This window comes from Camellia sinensis, chromosome 14 (assembly GCF_055761805.1).
Source record: "Camellia sinensis isolate YWXY chromosome 14, ASM5576180v1, whole genome shotgun sequence".
NCBI classification, from domain to species: Eukaryota; Viridiplantae; Streptophyta; class Magnoliopsida; order Ericales; family Theaceae; genus Camellia; species Camellia sinensis.
This window is the reverse complement of record NC_138974.1, coordinates 26,050,783-26,072,015: the sequence shown is the minus strand read 5'-3', so window position 1 is coordinate 26,072,015 and position 21,233 is coordinate 26,050,783. Positions and strand designations below refer to the sequence as shown.

At 36.8% G+C, this 21,233-nt stretch overlaps 1 long non-coding RNA gene across 3 annotated transcripts; it reads right to left on the bottom strand.

Annotated features, from left to right (window-relative positions):
• Positions 1-795: 795 nt before the first annotated feature.
• LOC114286311 (uncharacterized) lies at positions 796-16,200 on the bottom strand. 3 transcript variants are annotated; one of them, XR_014350802.1, is made up of 6 exons: positions 15,869-16,200; positions 15,697-15,722; positions 15,447-15,484; positions 14,862-14,985; positions 12,666-12,766; positions 796-1,017 (listed from the first exon to the last, which is right to left on the bottom strand). It is a non-coding gene; the product is annotated as an uncharacterized LOC114286311 (long non-coding RNA). The 3 variants fall into 3 exon arrangements; XR_014350801.1 differs by lacking the exon at positions 796-1,017 and adding an exon at positions 11,738-12,558; XR_014350800.1 differs by lacking the exons at positions 796-1,017; positions 12,666-12,766 and having other exon boundaries at positions 14,770-14,985; positions 15,869-16,187.
• Between the last annotated feature and the right edge of the window lie 5,033 nt (positions 16,201-21,233).

Sequence of the window (21,233 nt, the reverse complement as noted above, 5' to 3'; positions counted from 1 at the left end):
ACCAAAATGACAAATTATGAGAACATGAATGTAGCGATCTCAGTTTCGATCCTTCTTTCATATTTTGCCACTTCGACTGGGCCGGTCGGGGGTTGAGGGGTAGCGCCCCCAAAACAAAAATGCAAAATGCATTCGCGGTTGCTTGTCCGCTCGAGCAGCCGTTTATGCGCTTGAGCAAAGAATGTTTGGTTTCAGAAGTTTGACCTGTCTGCAAAAGTACTGGGTTAGTGTATTTGACGCTCGAGCGGGGCATTCCACACTCGAGCGGACTATGTTATATCAGTTCGTGAATCTAATATTTCATATCACTTTTTAGTCCTCTCTCTCTCTCTAAAACTCTCCAAAATTTCAAATCGGGAGCTTCTCTCTCTAGAAGTCATCTTATCTCTTTGATTTCTCCAAATCCATTGGGATTTAGACCTAAGTTCTTCACCAAAGTTGGTTATCATCTCGAGGGCTTCGTTATGTGCGGTAAAGATCGAGTTTCGACACTGTTAATTTTGTGGGTTTCATCTCATTTCTTCTTCAAAACTTGAGGTAGGGATTTTCTTAGAGTTATATATATGTTTTTGCAAGATCTAGATGATTTTCGAAATCATCCTTTGATTATCTTTGAGAAATTGATTGTTGATTTCAAGAAGATGAGTGATTTTGAAAGTGGGTTTAATTTCTTTTCCTTTTAAAATAGAAGGTTTTGAACCATATTGATTGATGTCACGCCCCACCTTTTATTACTCGGAGTCATTACCAAATTCTTTAACTTAATTCAATTTCAGAGATAACATGCGGAAATAAACTCATACATTCAATCCGTAGAAGTGATTAACAATACTCTCATTCGTATGCAAAGTAAATATTACATGAACTAACTTAATAAATTGCCCTTGGGCTTACATCATTAAAAGTACAAGAAAAAGGGTGTAACCCTTTACAACAATGGCATTCCGCCAACATAACTGAGGCCCCGTGGCCAACAAATAAGAAGATCCAAATCTTGTAGTACACCCTGCTAAACACCTGAAAAAGATTCAACAACATGGGATGAACATATAGTCCAGTAGGGAACTCAACATGCTCCTTAACAATAACAACATTACAGATAGCTATGATCATGAACACCCATTCTCATACTAGAATAATAATGTGACAGTTTATACAAAATATATATATGAATATATATATGAACTTTTCTTGAAAACAATCATTTAATTCACCGCTATAAGCGATTTATCCTTCCTTTTTCCTTTCATTAACCCCCGTTCCCAATCTTTTATAACATTAACAACTACTTAGAAAAATAGATTCACTAAGCCCATTACTCTTCCATTTGCCACACATACAACAGATGTGCCTTTCCAAAACATATTTGGCATTTCAATGCAATTCCAATTATATCATAATTATCCATGCACACCTCTATAGAGAAGATAACAACTCAACTACATACATAAAATCAATCAATGAGTCAACTCGTCCCTCCAACACTGTAACAAATACAACCCACAATGTTTCCAGATACACTGAAACGATAACAAAACAACACTGCACTACTCACCACAATAACAAAGATACACTTCTCACCACAATCTACCAGTTTACCAGGCGCTAGCTGGAAGGGTATGGTACCTTAGATTATCAGCGCGTCAGTTCTCCAGGCGCTAGCTGGAAGGGTATGATACCTTTGATTATAAGCGCTGAACAAATAAGTGTGTGGAGTCCATCTCCTATCTTCTCACACACACTGGAGTACAACCCCTCTCTTCTCCCCAACCGGTATACAAACATAATGTAATTCAGCATTTCATTACATATGATGTTCAATCAACAATGGTGTATTACATACACGGCAATTCAACACAAACACGTCATCCTCCACCGATGACCAAGGACAAAACCTCTAGATGCATGTATATTGTACATCAATTAACAAACTCAATTATTATGAGACCACAAACCTGACAACAATATTAACATGATAGTTCAAGATACAATTCCACACGTGTGTGTTCGACACTCATGAAACAACAAACCAATTTTCATACGTATTTCCAAAATACTTTTCCCATTTTACAAAACAAGTTCCATTCCCCTTTTTGTTTTCACAAAATCAACTCCATCACTTTTGTTGTTACAAGACCCAATACATTCCGTTTATTTAGAAAACCAATTCTATTGATAATAAAACCATAACTCACATTAGTCCACCACATTCATTTCAAACCATTCCAAAGCCAAAGTTAACCCCTTAGGCATTAACACCTTCACCCAACTCACATCAACAATAGAGATTTACAATATAGATTCACTATTCTCCATTTTAATTTATCAATCAAAATATGATTTAGGCCTTTTTCCTTTATCAACTACAACATGCTAATTTACACTCCAATTAGCCCAAAACAACCATTAATGACAACATAACCATTTTTCAACACCCAACCATAGGTTCCTTCTCATGATTTCAAACAAATCCAACATGGATATGATTTTTATGCAATACAAAACTACCACATGTCTATCTATAGATGAAGTATTGAAAAAGAACAAGGAGAATCCCTACCTCAAATGTAGAACTCAAGGAGAAGATGAGCAAAACTCAGAAGTGCTCCAAATCCCAAAATTCTTGGATCACAACGAAGCCCTCGACGATCAACACACTTCTTACAAAGGCCCAAGGTGAGGAAAACACTCTAGCTAGATCAATCCTAAGAGAGAAGTTAGGTTTTAGAGTGAGGTGCTCTCCAATGGATGTTTTGAAAAAGTGAGAGAGAGAAAGGAAATCAAAAAGTGACCAAAAAGGTGATTTCACGGACTGATATAAAGACAGGTCCACTCGAGCGTACAACACCCCGCTCGAGCGTCAGACACAGGTTCACGCTCGAGCGTCCAAAGATCCGCTCGAGCGCCGGATGCACTCTCCCAGAATTTTCTGCAGACGACCAAAATGCTGAGAGAAGGAAATTCACGCTCGAGCGTCCAAACTTCCGCTCGAGCGGAAAGACCAAAACTTGGGCAAAATTTCAAAGCTTTAAAACACAACCAACTAATTTCCAACTTGCCCAACACAACCCAAAACTCTAAAACAAAGAGTAAGGGATATAAATGAGGATAAGACAACAACGAATCTACGGAACCAAGTCCGGATCACAGTTCAATAACAACAGGGAATACCGGGATCGCTATAATTGAAGAAAGATGATTTTGAGTAGATTCTTCTAAATATCTTGGAGATGAATTGTTTTGGTGAGAAAACCAAGAAATTGGGTCTTTTCTTTGAAAAATGTTGAAAATCCTTGGAAGATGTTGTCATATTTATTGTGTACCAAAATAAATGAATGTTTTGAAAAAAAAATTATTTATATATGAATGACGAATTTTGTGAAAAAAAAAGAGAAATGTTGTTATTTTAGAGATTGTTGTCAAAATATTGATTTAGTCTTAAATTGACTAAACTGTTGAGATTGCTCGAAATGTGGAAATTACATTATTCTCTTGAATAAATTGGATATAAAAGTATATATATATATATTCATCTTGTGGAATTTTGTTGAAAAGTGGATTGGCAATTTTGATCACAATGGTATATTGTGTGGAACAATTGAATATGGAAGTAATGTTGCATTGCATTATTAAGCATACATTGGCATTTCAATTCATTGGACTATGTTAAGCTTTGGAAATTTGCATTGAGAAAAGAATGTTGGGAAATAGGTTTTCAGGAAATAGTTTTGGGGTAAATACGGTGGTAAGTCTTGATAGGTGGTGTGGATGAAATTGTTTAAATTGGCCTGAGTGTCCTTGGCGAAAGACCAGAAAGTCACGAGGATAGGTGTTGAACCTTCCGGTTAATACCGGTAAAAATGACAATTGGTAGTACTCGTATAGTCTACTTGCAGACACCGACCTAGGGATTACCAGAGTTGTATTTACCGCCCCCTTTAATTAAATCAATAACTTTTGAACAGTTGAAGTTGCATAACATCATTGAGCATGATGGTTTTCAAAAGATGAAGATGCGTTTTATTTTCAAAAAGGCATGGCATGGCATGTGCATTCATCTCTTGAGACTTGTATAAAATATATATACTTTGTTAAGGATTTCCTACTGGGCTTTATGCTCACCCTATCGAATTTTTGTGCAGGAAAAGACGTGGTGAATCCGCCTAATTGAGGGCGTAGAAATGTGTGTGTTGAGAGCAGTAAAGTTCTCATTTGCTGTGATCCTATTTGTAAGCCAAGGGCTACGTATGTGTGGGTTTGAATAACCATTTTGTGTACCGAGCTTAAGCCTTAGAAGATTGTAAACCCTTGGGGGTGCTAATTTGGTTATTTACTTGTTGTTGAATCAATGTAATATCGCATGAGGAACTATTATTATTATGTAATGCAAGTATGAAAATTTATATTTGGTTTTCCTTTAAGAGAGCCACGATTGTTGTATTATCATTTGGGCTAGAAATTTGGGGCGTTACAACTTGGTATCAGAGCTATCGGGTTTGAATACTTGGAGCTTGTGGGAAGTGGTTGTTTAACCACAATGGGTTCATTTAGCATGCTTAGGAAGTGTTATGCATTTTGTGACTATGTGATAACATGCTTATGTGACTAAATGGGTATGGGATTGGACTTTTGGGACGTTATTTGCGCCTGTTAAATTCTTTGAGGTCTTATTAGAATAGTATTGGATCAATACTCATTCTACTAAGAATTCTTGATTTTTCATATGAATCTCATCATAAGAGTATAATCCGTATGTGTTTACATGACTAAGTGCTTATGTGGAGGAAATTGATATATGGTAGAGAAATATATAGAATTGTTGTAGTCGAACATGTGAGTTAAATTACGAGCACATATGAGTTAATGTGCTAAATTATTTCTCTTGTATCCTTTATTAGGATGTCAGGAAGGGGTCAAGTCCGTAGTGGTAGAGGTGGGAGGCGTGGTAGGGCTCGCCGAGGTGTGCATGAGGTATCGGTCCATAGGGTTCCGGTGCAAGAAGAAGGGTTCAACCAAGCTAATATGGTTGAGCAAGCAGGCCAAGCTAATCTGGCTGTGCAAGTGGGACAAGCGGGTCAAACCGCAATGGGGGCTCTAGTCCGAGAAATGGCGGGGGCTTTGAGGGAGTCTATGAACTTGTAGAGGGCAGAGAATCAAGCCCGAGAGAACACCGTGGAGTCAAGGACGAGTTTCCTTACCAGAGAGTTTTTACGGCCCAAACCAGATGAATTCCATAGTGGTCCCGAGCCCAAGAAAGCGGATGAGTGGCTCGAACAAACTGTGAAGACGTTCGAGATGCTTCATATAGATGATAGCGAGTTGAGGGTGACTCTAGCTAGTTACTACCTCAAAGGGGATACGAGTTAGTGGTGGAAGTCTGCCAGGGGTAGGGTGGAGCCATCATGGGAAGCCTTTGTGGTTGTTTTCCAAGATAAGTATTTACCTCCCGTTGCTAGGAAGAGATTGAGGCACGAGTTCAAAGACCTCAAACAACTCAACATGATCGTGGCCGAGTTTGAGGCAGTTTTCTCTAGTTTATCTAAGTTTGCACCAGAGTTTGTGGCAATGGAAGAGCGCCGTTGCATTGAATTCAAGAAAAAGTTGAAAACCAAAATTTTCTTTAAGATTGTTGGGAACATGATTCGGAACTATGACTGTCTTGTAAAGCCGGCGGCATACGTTGAGATTTCCGTACAAGCCGAGGAGGAGAGACTTTAGAGTTCGAGGCCTAGGGGCCAAGAGTCTCAAGGAGACTATAGGCAAAATAAGAAGAGCAGGGATACTTTTTCATTCTAGCCACAACCACAACAGTCAAAATCCACTTTTCCTTTGCCTAGTGCGATTCCGGGAAAAAGTACACCTAGTGGTTTCACGTGTTTCAAGTGTGACCAGCCAGGCCACAAAGCCTTTTCGTGTCCACAGAAGGGTGAAGGACAGTTGATATTGCCACCATCACCACCTAACCGATCTCAGAGTCAATCTCTATCTCAGAATGGAGGCCAGGGATTTAGTTGTTATCAGTGTGGTCAGTCGGGGCATATGAAGAGAACTTGTCCTCAGTTGGGAGGCGCATCAGGATCAAAGCAGACTTAGAGCAACCAGCAGGCTCATTTAGCTCAGGCTTCATGAGCTAATCAGGGAGTCACTTCGGCTCAGTCGGTACATCAGGCCTATGCTCTGAGAGGGGGGCAAGTTAATCAGGGGCCACAAGGGCGCGTGTATGCTGTTACCGTGCCAAAGCAGTTGCCAGAATCCTTAGTTGTGAGAGGTATTTTTGTTGTGTGTAATTCTTTGGCTAATGTATTGATAGACACGAGTGCGTCTCATTCATTTATATATACTGCATTGGCTTCTGTATTGGGGTTAGAGGTAGCACTAACTAGAGTCACCTGTTGGAGGTACAGTTGATTTAGACCAGGGTTGTCATGATACTGAAATAGAAGTTGCCGGGCGTCGATTTCTGTTTGCTTTTGTGTTGGTCGATATGTCAAGTTTTGATGTCATTTTAGGCATGGACTGGTTGTGTTCTTATCAAGTTGTGATTGATTGTTACTGTTAGAGAGTTACAGTGTGCACTTCGGGCGGTGATCGTTTGTATTTTCGGGGAAACCAAGTTAATAGAGCCTTGTCGCCAGTTGTTGACCCTCGTAGTAGGAGCAAGCTTAGTGGCCTTCTTGCAACTCTCTTGGATAGCTAGAGTGACAGGGCTCGTGTTGAGTTGCCAAGGGTAGTTTGTGAATACCCGGATGTCTTTCCAAAAGATCTTACTAGTTTACCACCTCACCGAGAGATCGCGTTCTCCATTGAATTAATGCCTGGCACGACACCGATTTCTATGTCACTGTATAGATTTACACCCACCGAATTGCATGAGTACTTTTAGACAAGGGCTTCATTCGTTCTAGTACATCACCTTGAAGAGCGCCAGCTCTCTTTGTGAAGAAGAATGATGGGTCATTGCAGTTGTGTATTGATTACCGCAAGTTGAATAGAGTCACAATTAAGAACAAGTATCCTCTACCCAGAATAGATGATTTGTTTGACCAACTTAGAGGGTCTCGTTGCTTCTCAAAAATAGATTTGAGGTCGAGGTACCATCAGTTGAGAGTCCGGGAGGAGGACATTCAGAAGACGGCCTTTCATACTCGTTATGGCCACTATGAATTCCTTGTAATGCCTTTTGGGTTGACCAATGCATCGGATTTCTTTATGGATTTGATGAACATAATTTTTTGGGAATACTTGGACCGTTTTGTGGTCGTCCTTGTAGACGACATCTTAGTTTATTCAACCTCAAAGGAAAAACATGAGGCTCACTTACGGGTAGTGCTTGAATTGCTAGAGAAACACCGTTTGTATGCCAAGTTTGAGAAATGCGAGTTTTGGTTAACCGAGGTAAAATTTTTGGGGTACGTAGTGTCAAGAGAGGGAGTAACAGTAGACTCCTCAAAGATAGATGCGTACAAGATTGGGAACAATCCAAAAATGTTTTTAAGATCCGGAGTTTCTTGGGGTTAGCGGAGAATTATCGACGTTTTGTTAGGGACTTCTCTAGACTGGCTGCACCTTTGACTAGGTTGACTAGAAAAGGGTATCAAATTTGTGTGGAGTGAGGCTTGTGAAAAGTCATTCCAAGAACTTAAGATTAGATTGACCACCGCACCAGTCTTGATAATTTCAGAAAGGGGTTTGAATTACATTGTCTATTGTGATGCGTCCAGGGATGGACTTGGTTGTGTCTTGATGCATGAGGGAAAAGTTGTGGCCTACGATTCACGACAATTGAAAACTCATGAGAAAAATTACCCCACCCATGATCTAGAATTAGCAGCGATGATTTTTGCTTTGAAAATTTGGAAGCATTACTTGTACGGTGAGAAGTTTGAAGTCTTCTCCGATCATAACAGTCTAAAGTATTTGTTTTCTCAAAAAGACTTGAATTTACGACAACGGAGGTGGATGGAATTTGTGGAGGATTATGACTTTGAGTTACACTATCATCCAGGGAAGGCCAATGTGGTGGCCGATGCTTTGAGTCGAAAATCTGTGAGTAGTTTGGCAAGTGTGGCCATTCGGGAATGGGATATGCTAGATGTTATTGGCAAGTTTGATTTGCACTTGGAGAGTGCTACCTTGTTTACTTTGAATGCTCAACCTACCTTGGTTAGTAAGGTCATAGAGGCACAACGAGGAGACCGTGATGTGGAATCAATCCGTGTTAAGATTTCCAATGGGAAGGAAGAGAAAGGTTTGAACGTTCACTTAGATCTGAGTGTACGTAACCTAGGCTGTTTGTTTGTACCAGAATCTTGTAGAGACAAAGTACTTCAGGAGTTTTATCATTCACGCCTTGCGGTACACCCAAGAGGCACTAAAATGTATCATGATCTTAGTCGTCAGTTTTGGTGGAGGGGTATGAAACAGGATGTCACTTTATTTGTATCGTAGTGCCTTACTTGTCAACAAGTGAAGGCTGAACACCAAAGACCAGCGGGTTTGTTACAACCCTTACCAATAGCCGAGTGGAAATGGGAGCATGTTACCATGGATTTTGTAGTTGGGCTTCCTAGAACACAACGAGGCAATGACGCCGTTTGGGTAATTGTTGATAGGTTGACTAAGTCTACCCATTTCATTCTGATGTGCACCAGTAACTTAGTTGAACGCTTGGCAAAGTTGTACATTAGAGAGATAGTTCGACATCATGGAGTCCCTATGACTATTGTGTCAGATTGGAATCCTCATTTTACTGTCCGGTTATGGCATAGCCTTCAAGAGGCATTGGGAACTAAGTTGACTCTTAGCACCGCTTATCATCCTCAAATCGATGGACAGTCGGAACGTACCATTCAGATTTTGAAGGACATGCTTAGAACTTGTGTCCTTGATTTTAAGGGGCCTTAGGAAAGGCACTTTACATTGACTAAGTTTGCTTATAACAATAGTTACCAAGCTAGTATTGGGATGGCACCATTTGAGGCCTTATATGGCCGACCTTGTAGATCATCGATTTGTTGGGCCGAAGTGGGTGATGCACCGTTACTGGGTCTAGAAATTGTTAGAGAGACAACCGAGAAAGTAGTTCTCATTCAGAAGAGGTTAGCTACGGCCTAAAGCCGACAAAAGAGTTATGCCGATAAGAGGAGACGACATTTATCTTTTGAAGATGGTGACTATGTGTTTCTAAAAATCTCACCAATGTGGGATTTGATGAGATTTGATAAGAGTGGTAAATTATCTCCAAGGTTCATTAGGCCTTTTGAGATCTTAGAGCGAATTGGAGAAGTGACATACCGGATAGCTTTACCGGCACAACTTTCGGGAGTTCACAACGTATTTCATGTGTCTATGCTTAGGAAGTATGAACGCAACCCTTCTCATGTTCTTAATTGGGTTGACTTGGAGATAGATGAGGATGCCTCTTACGAAGAACGACCGGTTCAAATATTAGATACCCGGGAGCAAGTGCTACGGGACAAAACTATACCGTTGGTAAAGGTGCCGTGGAGACACCATGAAGCGACGTGAGAACGGGAGGCGAAAATCCGCTCCAAATATTCGGATTTATTTGAAAATGCTTAAGTTGCTTTTCTTTGTAATATTCCCTAGTGTCGAGGGAAAACGTATTTAAAGTTGTTAACCATATGTTGATATGTGCGCTGTTGTTTTAAGCATAAAGTTGTTTAGAGTTGCCATTACTTTTTGGGAAATTTCATGTTTATGCATATTGGGAGGTTGTTGTTAATGAGATAACCATGGTTGAAATATTGGAATTTGGTTGAGAGTTAGTATTGTGATTTGAAAATGAAATAGCGTGGCTTTGATCGCTAGAAACCCCTTTGTTTGGATAATTTGATTTGAAATTTCGGGAACGAAATTGTTTAAGGAGAGAAGGTTATAGCGATCCCGGTTTCGATCCTTCTTTCATGTTTCCTCACTTCGACTAGGCTGGTCGACCCGGTCAGCTCACGGGGGTCTAGAGGGCAGTGCCCCTTGGCGGGTCCAAGGGCAGCGCCCTGGCGGGGGTCGAGCTGTTGAAAATGTTTGGTAAACTAGAGAGCTTTTGAATTTTTTGGTCTACCTGATCGTCTACCCGGATATCCTCTCGGACGTTCGGCCAGTCGTTCGGCCGATTGATCAGAACAGTACTTTTTTTTTTTTTTGCAATTTCCACTTGTTATTTGAATATATATATATATATATATATATATATATTTTGACATTTTTTAAATATAAAAGTTATTTTTTAAGAACAAAATGACAAATTGTTGCAACATGAATGTAGCGATCCTGGTTTCGATCCTTCTTTCATGTTTTATCGGTTCATGAATCTGATATATCATATCACTTTTTTAGTCCTCTCTCTCTCTCTAAAACTCTCCAGAATTCCAGATCGGGAGCTTCTCTCTCTAGAAGTCATCTTCTCTTTTTGATTTTTCCAAATCCATTGGGATTTAGACCTAAGTTCTTCACCAAAGTTGGTTATTATCTCGAGGGCTTCGTTGTGTGTGGTGAAGATCGAGTTTCGACACCATTGATTTTGTGGGTTTCATCTCATTTCTTCTTTAAAACTTGAGGTAGGGATTTTCTTAGAGTTATATATATGTTTTTGCAAGATCTAGATGATTTTCGAAATCTTCCTTTGATTAGTTTTGAGAAATTGATCGTTGATTTCAAGAAGATGAGTGATTTTGAAAGTGGGTTTAATTTCTTTTCCTTTTAAAATAGAAATTTAAGGTTTTGAACCATATTGATTGAAGAAAGATGATTTTGGAGAGATTCTTCTAAATATCTTGGAGATGAATGGTTTTGGTTAGAAAACCTAGAAATTGAGTCTTTTCTTTGAAAGATGTTGAAAATCCTTAGAAGATGTTGTCATATTTATTTTGTGTACCAAAATAAATGGATGTTTTGAAAATTGTTTATTTATATATAAATGACGAATTTTGTGGAAAAAAAATGAGAAATGTTGTTTATTTTGAAGATTATTGTCAAAATATTGATTTAGTCTTTAATTGACTAAATTGTTGAGATTACTCGAAATGTGGGAATTACGTTATTCTCTTGAATGAATTGAATATAAAAGTATATATATATATATATATATATATATATATTCATCTTGTGAAATTGTGTTGAAAAGAGGATTGGCAATTTTGATCACAATGATATATTGTGTGGAACAATTGAATATGGAAGTAATGTTGCCTTGCATTATTAAGCATACATTGACATTTCAATTCATTGGACTATGTTAAGCTTTGGAAATTTACATTGAGAAAAGAATGTTAGGAAATGAGTTTTCATGAAACGATTTTGGGGTAAATACGGTGGTAAGTCTCGATAGGTGGTGTGGATAAAATTGTTTAAGTTGGCCTGAGTGTCCTTGGCGAAAGACCAGAAAGTCGCGCGGATAGGTGTCGACCTTTCCGGTTAATACTAGTAAAAATGACAATTGTAGTACTCGTATAGTCTACTTGCAGACACCGACTTAGGGATTACCAGAGTTGTATTTACTGCCCCCTTTAATTAAATTGATAAATTTTGAACAGTTGAAGTTGTATAACATCATTGAGCATGATGGTTTTCAAAAGATGAATATGTGTTTTATTTTCAAAAAGGCATGGCATGACATGTGCATTCATCTCTTGAGACTTGTATAAAATATATATACTTTGTTAAGGATTTCCTACTGGGCTATATGCTCACCCTACCGGATTTTTGTGCAGGAAAAGATGTAGTGAATCCGCCTAATTGAGAGTGTAGAAATGTGTGTGTTAAGAGCACTAAAGTTCTCATTTGTTGTGATCCTATTTGTAAGCCAAGGGCTACATATGTGTGGGTTTGAATAACCATTTTGTGTACCGGGCTTAAGCCTTAGAAAATTGTAAACCCTTGGGGGTGCTTATTTGGTTATTTACTTGTTGTTGAATCAATGTAATATCGCATGAGGAACTATTATTATTATGTAATGCAAGTATGAGAATTTATATTTGATTTTCCTTTAAGAGAGCCATGATTGTTGTATTATTATTTGGGCTAGAAATTTGGGGTGTTACAATGAAGCATCCTCAAATCAAGAATGAATACAAGAAAAGTTATTGAATGCAATTTAGATAGACTTAGCTTTCTATGCTGCATTTCAAATGAAAATTGCAGAAAATAAACTACTCTGACAACCAAGTGATAATAAATTATGATTCAGTATTTGTGATTTATCTAAGTCGATACTGAACAGCCAGCACATAACCATTATACTAACACTAAGAAATATGTCTACACGACACTGCAATATCCACACACCTTTGTTGACAATACAACCACATATAAAACAAGAGAACCAAGTATAGTGATACAACAAATTGTGTTCCCTACGCGCATGATCTGACTAGAAGACTAGAATTCGCTTTATTGTTTAGCAAGAGTTCAAACTGGGTGCAGCATGAGTAAGTCCAAATAGTTGGGGGCACCATAGAAACAAAGTGACTAAGGAAAGCCTTGGATATAATTACTCTTGAGTGACTAGTCAATGCTTTGAAGATGGAATTCATCAAAAGCCTTTGCACACCATCAAACAGATGTGAATTATAAAAAGGAAAAAAAGAAAAGAAAGGGTTACCCACAAAAGTGAAAACCATTCATAAAGACCAGTGATGGATAGATACCTTTAAACTGCTTCATTGGGCAACCCATGAACAATTGTGACTGAAATTTTGAGTGCATACTATATGTATCCTTTTTAGTGGTTGCGTGTAGTAACACTTTCCTTCAACAAATTTGCATGAACCACCAAAACAGAAACAATATGTAAATAAGTAAAATGATAATACAAAATAAAAGATGGTTGGGGTGCTTCAAGATATTGATGAAAAAAACCCTGAGAACACCAAAAAAAGAATTTGATTTCATTGAATTATGACATAAAAAATGGTTTTTCTTTTCTTCATCAAGCTAAGAATAGAAGGTTAGTAAAACCACAATTGCATATCAAGTCACCAACCTCCAAGAAAAGCAGGTTATAAGCTTCACATTATTAGTGTAGAACATGCCCTCAGATATCATAGCTATCATAATTCATCAATCTTGAATTCTTATGATTTTTATTGACACCCTTCAACACCACAACCACAGCACACAACACAACACAACACCACACCAATTATAATAATAATAATGATAATACAATAACCCCCACCACCACATTGATTATGATGAAAATGACAAAGATGATGAAGAAGGCTTGTTAACAAAATCTAAGCAACATCTCAAGAGAATGAATTCCATCATTGGGCACCATCAATGATCTTAAAATCTAAAATATATTTTAGAAAACAGAATACTTGTTTAAAAAAAATTGTAAGATCAACATCAATATCATATCAGTAACTCAATCCCTTTGCTAGCTTTCCCAGCAAAATCCACCACTTCAAAAACACTTGTAAAAGCCCTCAGATCTCATAGCTATCATAATTCATTGTTGGTTGAAGTCATGTGGTTTATCATTAGAAGCCTCTCCCAACTAAATAATAATAATAAAAGAAGAAGAAGAAGAAGAAGAAGATGATGATGATGATGATGATGATGATTCTCAAGTATTTCCATGGCTATTTCACAATTATGTCCTTAAAACGCCTATTTTCAAGCTTAAGGTGTTATGCTTTACAATGCTTAAGGCCTTAAACCTTTCTGGCTCTGTTTTAGAGTCAAGCTAAAAGCACCAAACCAGTGTTATTAAAGGCGATAGGCGCACCAAGGCACCAAGGTGCCAAGGTCTCCTGGGGCCTAGGCTCAAGGCGCAAGGCAAGGCGCAGGCTTCACCGAAGTGAGGCGCATCTTGTACGGAAAAAAAAAATATAAAAAGTAAATAATGAAATTCTAGGTGTATGGTAGAAAAAAGTATTTACAATCATTAAGATTGAACTTTAGCAGAAAGTGGACTCTTGGTAGATATTATACTATCAAAATACTTCATCTCCATACTTTTCTGTCTAACAAAATCAATCTATGAGATCTTCCTAAGCTCAGTGCAAAAGTACACATAACTACAGCCCTTGAAGTGTAAGGTTTATAGATGCAGGGGGTTGGAATTGGCTTGATTTAAAAGGTCATAAGTTGCAAGATTTGCAAAGAATTAATTACTAAAATTCTAGACAGCAACTATTTCATGGCTTTTGGGGTTGAATTCAAAGTCTGGACAGTACAAAAAAGGGTCATTTGCTTGTTAGAGCATAGTTTTGGCATAATTTAGGGGCTGCTTATTGACCTTGAATTTCTTAAACAATAAGGTCTTCTCTATACACTGGAGCCTCTTATGGATGGTATTCTCTATACACCGGAGCCTTTTATGGATGGTAACTCAAAAGAAGAAGATGAGAAAGAAAAGTAGATAAAGAAGAAAAATCTAGCATCCACTTCGAGTTCTTTTGAAATTAAGCACAACAGGTAAAGGCTAATACATCACAAAAAGTTGAAAAAGCTTGTCATGGGCTTAGAAAAAGAAACTCCTATTGGGCTCTACTAACTTTATCTAATTCCAGAACAGAACTAAAATCTTTGACTAGCTAGAATATTCAACAGCTAATATAGACCGTGTACAAAAACCAGTAAAAAAATCATAAGTAATCAAGAACGGTCCATGTACCCGTACTACAACCTATGTCCAAAAATATGAAATTATCAAAACAGTCCAACGGTCAATGACCACCTACTAAATTGGGGAGAGTGAAAAACCAGCAACAGATAAGAAGCCAACCACCGAGATAAAAAACATAGAACAAGGAGCATCAAGAAGAAATACATAACTGTAAGAAAAAATAATAATAATATACAAAAATAAAATGAAATCCAGGAAAATATCCTACATCTCCAACAAATAGTCGAGGTCTCAAACCCAGAGCAGAACAAGGAGCATCAAGAAGAACTCGATCGAAGCTATTTGGAGAAAAACCTTCTGATTTTTCAACCTTACCACCAATGCCATGATTTCTTCCAAAATGAAAGGCCAAATAACCGCACAAACAAAAAGTAAATAAATAAAAATAACAGTGTATGCAAAGTTGACAGAAAATTTAGATCATTAACCAAAGAATTCATCATTAAAGATAGCAATTTAGCAGGTTTTATTGAATCAATGAACAAGACATGATTAAATTTGTGTCTGAGCTTAGAAAAGCCCAGACTTCATTGTTTGGTTGATGAGAAAATTAGGGAAAAACCTTTCAGTTTAAATTTTCTGGAATCAAATCAACAGGAATATCACTCGACTCAATTAATCCTAGGAGACGTAATTGAGCTGACTTTTCTAGTGAAAAAGTACAGAAAATAAAAAATCTCATTGAGTTTTCTTATTTCCCTTTCTTAGCAACCAAAAAAAATGAACTACAACATAAAGGGGGGGAAAAAAAAACAGCAAATCAACGCTATAGAAAAGTGATTAATCAACTTACTCTCAGAGCACAATCACTATAGATCTAGACTCGAACCCCTGCGAAATCCAACGAAAAAAAGAGCTAAACATAAAAAAATATGTAATTTAACAACACATCAAATTGAACACGAATTTTGAAAAAACAAAGAAGGAAGAGATTGGAGCAATCGATAAAAACTAGTACAGAGAAAAATTCAAAAAAAAAAAAAAGCCAGAAATTGATTAGAGAACAGGGGCTAAAATTCGAAAGAAGAAATCGAAGAGAGTACCTTCAAGATGCATACTAGTTGTATTACTGTGAGAGAGAGATAGAGAGAGCGAAGAGACCGATTAGTGTTTGTGAAGGGGCTAGGGCAAATATAAGGAAAAGGGAATATATATATATATATATATATAAATGTTAGGGTTTACTGAGAGAGAGAAAAAGAAGGATATACACACCAATTATTATGGTGAGGTCGGTGATGACGAGAAGCCATGCTCATCGGCCGTGGTGACGGTGGAAGAGAGGAGATGAGTTGCGCGAAGGTGGGGAGAACTAAGGAAGGTGAGGAAAATTCGAACATTGGGAAATTTGGGAGGGAGGTAAAAAATTGAGGTCTTGGTTGTTTTTCTTTTTAAAAATGTATTTTTAAATTTTAAAAATTGCTTAGTTTTAATTTTTTGGGTTCAATTTTTTGAAATTAAGTTTTTTATTTTTCAGATTTTTTTTTTTATTTTTAGCGTATTTTTCAAATTTTAAGTAATTTTTTTTAGATGTATCTAAAAAGTAAAATATTTATCCAATTTTTTTAAAAAAATATACTGAATTCTCATATATATATATTTAGTATTTACTGAATTTTTTAAAGATTTTTTTCACAAATATTATACTTTTAAAGTGTATTTATATTTGGTGTATTTAAAAATTAAAAATAAGCTTAAAATATTAAAAAAATTTAGTGAAAACAAAAAACATAGAAAACAAAAATTTTAATTTTCTAAAAATTGCATACTAAAAATCCAAACCAAATAAGCTAATCATATTCTTCGTAAAATTATACAAAATTGACTAGTATGATAATTTTGATTTTTTTTAAATTTTTGACGAAACTAATTTTTAGTCTTTAAAAAATAAATTTGAATCAAGCTTAAGCAATCGAACCAAACATGGCCACCACCTCAACTTTGGAAAAAGTTTCAATTCGCTTAATTTGGTTATGTCAATTTTGGATTTTGTGGGCTCATTTTGAAACCGATTTTGGCGATGCAAACCATTCACTTTTTATAATTTATTAACTAGAATATTGAAGAAAAAAAAATCAAGAAAATCGAATATCAGTAACTGTATGTTTTAAACACATTTAGATGGACAATTTGAGAGAATCCAAACTCTTTTATAAAGTTTTAATAAAAACGCTCACCAAGGCGGGGTTTGATGAGATTTGGTAAGAGTGATTAATTATCTCCAAGGTTGATTGGGCCTTTGAGATCTTAGAGCGAATTGGGGAAGTGACATACCGGTTAGCTTTACTGCCACAACTTTCAGAAGTTCACAACGTATTTCATGTAGCTATGCTTAGGAAGTATGAACGTGACCCTTCTCATGTGCTTGATTGGGCTAACTTAGAGGTAGATAAGGATGCCTCTTACGAAGAACAACCGGTTCAAATATTAGATATCCGGGAGCAAGTGCTACGGGGCAAAACTATACCATTGGTAAAGGTGTTATGGAGACACCATGGGGTTGAAGAAGCGACGTGGGAACTGGAGGCGGAAGTCCGCTCCAAATATCCGGATTTATTTGAAAATACTTAAGTTGCTTTTCTTTGTAATATTCCCTAGTGTTGAGGGAAACATATTTAAAGTTGTTAATCACATGTTGATATGTGCGTTGTTGTTTTAAGCATAAGGTTGTTTAGAGTTACCATTAATTTTTGGAAAATTTCATGTTTATGCGTATTTGAGAGGTTGTTGTTAATGAGATAACCATGGTGGAAATGGTGGAATTTGGTTGAGAGTTACTATTGTGATTTGAAAATGAAATAGTGTGGTTTTGATCGCTAGAAACCCTTTGTTTGGGTAGTTTGATTTGAAATTTCGGGGACGAAATTCTTTAAGGGGGGAAGGTTGTAGCGATCCCAGTTTTGCCACTTCGCTGAGTATGTCGGGGATCGAGCTGCCCGGTCAGCTCGTGGGGGTCCGGGGGGCAGCGCCCCTTGGCGAGTCCAAGGGTAGCGCCCTGGCAGGGATCGAGCTGCCCGGTCAGCTCGCGGGGGTCTAGGGGGTAGCGCCACTTGGCGAGTCCAAGGGTAGCACCCTGGCGAGGATCGAGCTACTTGGTCAGCTCGCGATGGTCCAAGGGGCAGCGCCCCTTGGCAGGTCCTAGGGCAGCGCCCTGGCGGGGTTGAGGGACAGCGCCCCGGAAGCAAAAATGTAAAATGCATTAGAAGTTGCTTGTCCGCTCGATCGGTCGTTTACGCCCTCGAGCGGAGAATTTTTGGTTCCAGAAGTTTGACTTGTCTGCAAAAGTACTGGGAAAGTGTATTTGACGCTCGAGCGGGGCTTTCCACGCTCGAGCGGACCATGTTATATCAGTTTGTGAATTTGATATTTTATATCACTTCTGTATATCTCTTTCTAAAAACCATTTCCTCTCCTTTCTCTCTACATTTCCCTACGTCAAATTGGATCAAAACCTTGATTTCTCAAGATCCATTAGAGTTCTGCCATAAGTTCTTCATCAAAGTTGGTTAACCTCTCGAGGGCTTCGTTGTGTGCGGTGAAGATTGAGTTTCGACACCGTTGATTTTGGAGGTTTTATGTCATTTCTTCTTCAAAACTTGAGGTAGGGATTTTCTTAGAGTTATATATATATATATATATATATATATATATATTTGCAAGATCTATATGATTTTCGAAATCATCTTTCGATAACTTTGAAAATTGATTGTTGATTCAAGAAGTTGAGCGATTTTGAAAGTGGGTTTGTCTCTTGTTCTTTTAAAATGATCTTATGGGTTTTGATCTTTGTTGATTGAAGAAAAGATGATTTTGGAAAGTTTTCTTTCAAAAGATTTGAGTTGTATAGTTTTGGTGAGAAAACCTAGAATTTGGGAATTTTTTTAAAGGAGACTGAAAATCCATGAATGATATTGTTATATTTATTTTGTGTGTCAAAATAAATGCATGTTTGGAAAATTTCTTATTTATATTTATATAAATGATGAATTTCAGGGAATATCAGAATTGTTGTTCATTTTGAAAATTATTGTTCAAAACGTTGAAATAGTCTTGAAATAACTAATTGTCGAGGATACTTGAGAAGAGGGAATTGTGTTATTCTTTGGATGATAAATTGGAATAAAAGTATTTATATTCATGTTGTGAAATTAGCATATCAATTCATTTGATTACATTAAACTTTGAAAGTTGATTTGAAAACTTGCATTGAGAAAAGATAATTGAGAAACAAGTTTTCATGGAATGGTTTTGGGGTAAATACATTGGTAAGTCTTGATAGGTGGTGTATATGATATTGAATAAGTTGGCCTGAGAGTCCGGGGTGAAAGACCGAAAACTCGCGTGGATAGGTGTCGAGCTTTCCGGTTAATACTGGTAAAAATGACAATTTGGTAGTACTTGTATAGTCTACTTGCAGACACCAACCTATGGATTACCAAAGTCGTATTTACCGCCCTTGAAATAAATTGTTAAGTTTTGAACAATTGAAATTGCATGATATCATTGAGCCTGATGGTTTTCAAAAGATGAAAATGTGATTTATCTTCTAAAAGGGCATGGCATGGCATGTGCATTTCATCTCTTGAGACTTGTATAAAATGTATATAGTTTGTTAAGAATTTCCTACTGGGCTTTATGCTCACCCTACGAGATTTTTGTGCAGGAAAAGATGTGGTGATCTCACCCAACTAGGGGCATGGAAGTATGTGTGTTGGGAGTACAATGTTGTCATTTTGCTGTGATTCTGTGTGTAAGCCAAGGGCTGTGTTTGTATGGGTTTGAATAACCGCTTTGTATAACCAAGCTCAAGCCTTGGAAACTTGTAAACCCTTGGGGGTATTTATTTGTTTATTTACTTGTTGTTGGATTAATGTATTGTTGCATAAAGAACTATTGTATCATGTAATATAAGTTTGGAGATTTATATTCGATTTTCCTTGAAAGAGTCATGATTGTTGTCTTATCATTTGGGCTAGAAATTTGGGCCGTTACAACGCAAGTCATGAAACCATCTTGTGTTTACTGACAAAACTTTTGCCGACGTATAATTTTGTCGTCGCTAAATATTTAACTCTTTACCCACATTAACTTATTATCGCCAAAAGTAAACAAACTAATAGCAATGCTTATTGTGTTGCCAAAAAATGACCCTTGTCGCTAAAAGTTTGAAATTTTGGCGCCAACTAATAGTTTTGGCACTGGGTGACTGTTATATTTTTTTAGTGACGGTAGTATATTGCGTCGTTAAAGATTTACTTTTACCGACGAAATTGATCACTGTGTCGCCAAAAATATACTTTTGCCTATGAAAAATTGGCATCGTTGCTAAAATTAGTCGCCAAAAGTGCAACTTCTTGTAGTGTGTTGCCGATACTCCGACGGTGGTGAAGGAAGTGGTTTGAGCGTGGTTTGGATTTGTGTGACTCTACTCCAGTAAGTGTGGTTTATTAAAGAAAAAATGATACTTTGTGTGTTGCTCTCCCAACAGAGAGTGAGAGAGAGCGAGAGAGAGAGAGAGAGATGGTGTGTATCTACATGTGCGAATACATATATGTATGTGCAAAATATATATTGGTCATTTTACACCATTCACGACTAAATATTTTGGTCTTGAAGTAATTTTATAAATCTTTTCAAAATTTAAAAAGTTCCCTCCAAATATTTTAGTTATTTGGCAACTAAACATTTTTTAGTCGCTAAAAATAATTTTTGGTGACCAAACTTTTGGTCGCCAAAGATAAAAAATAAATGTTTGTTTTTTATTTGGCGACTAAATAATTTTAGTAGCTAAAATTAACTATATACAATGACTAAAATATTTTTTAGTCGCTAAAAATAAATTTTTGGCGACCAAAAGATAAAAAGTAAATTTTTGTTTTTCATTCGGCGACTAAATAATTTTAGTAGCCAAAACTAACTACACAGCGAATATTTTTTAGTCATTGCAAATAAATTTTTGGTGACCAAAAGTTTGGTCGCCAAAGATTAAAAATAATTTTCTGTTTTTCATTTCGTGACTAAATAATTTTAGTAGCCAAAACTAACTATACTGCGATTAAAATAGTTTTTAGTCGCTGAAAATAAATTTTTGGCGACCAAACTTTTGGTCGCCAAAGATTAAAAATAATTTTTTGCCTTCCGCCTATATTTTTAGCGACAAATAGTTTAAATTGGTCGCAAAAAATCATTTTTTTGCAACAAAATTACTTTAGTCGGTAATAGTATCAACTTTTAGCTACGATTTTCTTTTTGGTCGGAAAATGTCATTTTTTTGCGGCCAAAATTTTTTTAGTCAGCAAAAGTGATCGGCAAATGTGTAATTTCTTGTAGTGAAAAAAAAAAAGTGTAAAAAAGTAAAGATGTAATAGGATTTAAATAAATCAATATATTAATAAGTTGACTTTTTATTGTTTGTCAAAAGAGGCATAAGTATGAAATAAATTTGAATAACAAATTAAAGTTTCTAGATGTAATTTGGGATAAAATTTATGAAATTTAGTATTTTGTAATCTTTTTTTATTTTGTATTATGGCGAAACTTAAGCTATCACCACTATTTCTGTACACTAATTTTAATCCAA